General features: G+C 33.5%; 1 non-coding gene across 1 annotated transcript; it reads left to right on the top strand.

Annotated features, from left to right (window-relative positions):
* Positions 1 to 1,025: 1,025 nt before the first annotated feature.
* On the top strand, positions 1,026 to 1,132 carry LOC139879190 (small nucleolar RNA R71). The gene has a single exon (XR_011770043.1). It is a non-coding gene; the product is annotated as a small nucleolar RNA R71 (small nucleolar RNA).
* Positions 1,133 to 2,864: the final 1,732 nt, after the last annotated feature.

Consider the following 2,864-nt stretch of genomic DNA (forward strand, 5'->3'; position numbering starts at 1 on the left):
GGATTGCTCGGCTTCAAGTGTCTCTCATTTTACTCGGGTAAGGAAGTGGTGGTTGGTATGGTTTAACATAAGGTTTAGCCTTAACTGTGTTATTTTCATTAACCTTTTCAACTACCGGTTCTTTTTTATTATCTTGATCAGATTGTGGTTCTTGTGGAGTAGGATTATTGTCATCAGAAATTACAGGTATTTCAGGTGGTTTAAGTGTAATACCACTTCTTGTGGTAATGGCTTTAGCTGTTTCATTCCGGGGGTTAGCATTTGTATCACTAGGTAGACTTCCCGGTTTTCTTTCACTTATCAACCTTGCTAGGTTACTTACTTCTTGTTCCAAATTTTGAATAGAAGCTTGTTGATTTCTAAATGCTTGAGCATTTTGTTCATTGGTTTGTTTCTGAGATGTGAAAAATTGTGTTTGAGATTCAACTAGCTTTGACATCATATCTTCTAAATTTGGCTTTTAATCATCGATTTGTGGTGGTTTGTTTTGAAAATTAGGTCTTTGCTGATTGTAAGTATTATTGGATACTTGTTGATTGCTAGGACCTTGTTGGTTGTTGTATGGAAAATTTCGGTTATAATTCTGATTTTGATTGTAGATTGGTCTTGGCGGTTGATAATTATTTCCAGGCCTTTGGTTTATATATGAAACATTCTCTCTTTGTTCCATTGTTAGTTCAATACTGAGACAATCTTTTGTTAAATGTGGTCCTCCACACTGCTCACAACTAATTCGTATTGAGTGAATATCTTTAGTCATCTTTTCCATTCGTCTCTTGACAGCATCTATCTTTGCTGAAATGGAATCTAAGTCATGGCTAGAATCGGCTCTAGCTGCTTTAGATGATCTAACGATATCTTTTTCTTGGTGCCACTCATGTGAGTGGGAAGTAGTGTTATCAATAATCTTATAAGCGTCAGTTTCTGTTTTCTTCATAATGGAACCACCAGCTGCTATGTCTATGTCTTTTCTTGTAGTGATGTCGCATCCTTGGTAAAATATTTGTACTATTTGACAAGTATCTAAACCATGTTGCGGACATCCTCTTAATAACTTTCCAAATCTTGTCCATGCTTCATATAGAGTTTCATTTAGCTTCTGTGCGAACGTAACAATTTCTCCTTGAAGTCTTACGGCTTTAGATGCCGGAAAGAATTGTTTAAGAAATTTTTCAACTAAAACGTCCCATGTATCAATCGCCCCTTCAGGTAACGATTCTAACCAATCTTTAGCTTCTCCCTTTAAAGTCCAGGAAAATAACATGAGATATACCTGTTCATCCTCTACTTCTCGAATTTTAAATAGTGTACAGATCCTATTAAAGGTACGAAGATGTTCATTTGGATCTTCCTTCGGCGCACCACTAAATTGGCATTGATTAGTCACCATGTGTAGAATTTGTCCTTTGATTTCATAATCTGGCGCATTAATGTCTGGTTGAGTAATTGCGTGACCTTGGCCAGTGCGTTTAGCTCTCATTCGGTCTTCCATACTTAGAGGTTCCAAATTTTCCATGATTGAATTTGTTGAATCTGAATCACTATAGGATTCTGATTTAATGGTTCGTTCCTCAACAATCTCTGTTTGAATTATTGGTGGTTCCGGAGGAAAGATTAATGGTTCAGGATCTCGGAATCGTCCCTGAATATTCTCCGGATTCTCAATTGTGAAGTCGGGTTCAAAAAATGGATTATCGGAAATTTGAATTGGAGTACTTGGTCGACTGGATGACGATTCTAAAGAAAAATCAACGGCGACAATAACATAATAATAATAATAATACTCCCTAGTAATAATAATAATAATACTCCCTAGTATAATAACATAATAATAACGATCCTATAAAACGTCACGAATTCTGCGAGTAAAAATAACATAATAATAATAATAATACTCCCTAGTATAATATAAATAAATATAATATATATATATATATATATATATATATATATATATATATATATATATAATATAGATTAGTGTTATATTAGATTAGTTCGGGTTATGTAAAGGTTATTTTACGGGTTTTGAAGTCGAAGTTCTGTCCGTGTAAACACTACGCGATAAATACTCAATGTAAGTTATGTTCTCCTTTTTAAAATTAATGTCTCGTAACTAAGTTATTATTATGCTTATTTGAGCCGAAGTAATCATGATGTTGAGCTAAATATTAAAGATGGGGTTATTGGGCTTTGTACCATAATTGGGGTTTGGACAAAAGAACGACACTTGTGGAAATTAGACTATGGGCTATTAATGGGATTTATATTAACTAAATGATATCTCATTAAATTAATATAGAGATTTACAGTTTGACGTAGATATAAATAACCACATACGCTCGATCGGACACGATGGGCGGGATATCTATAAATACTAATAATTGTTCATTTGACCGGACACGTGGATGGATTAATATTCAATGGACTCTTTAAAACAGGGGTGGATTACATTCAAGGGTAATTGGTGTAATTGTTAACAAAGTATTAAAACCTTGGATTACACACAGTCGATAACCTGGTGTATTCATTAAACAAAGTATTAAGACCTTGTTACAGTTCGAATCCCCAGTTAGTTGGAATATTTGACTTCGGGCATAAGGTTAAATTTGCCGAGCATTTTATAATTATGATCGATGATCTATTGTGGACAAAAACCAGATAGGTTTCAAATACATCCAGGACAAAGGACAATTAACCCAGGACAATAAATTAAAATCAAAACGTCAAATATCATGGTTACGGAAGTTTAAATAAGCATAATATATTTTATTTCATATTTCCTCGTACTTTTATTTATTGTCATTTTAATTATTGTTATTTATTTTATATTGTTAGTTAAATATCGTCATTTACTATACGCT

Source organism: Rutidosis leptorrhynchoides, chromosome 11 (genome assembly GCF_046630445.1).
Source record: "Rutidosis leptorrhynchoides isolate AG116_Rl617_1_P2 chromosome 11, CSIRO_AGI_Rlap_v1, whole genome shotgun sequence".
In the NCBI taxonomy this organism is placed as follows: domain Eukaryota; kingdom Viridiplantae; phylum Streptophyta; class Magnoliopsida; order Asterales; family Asteraceae; genus Rutidosis; species Rutidosis leptorrhynchoides.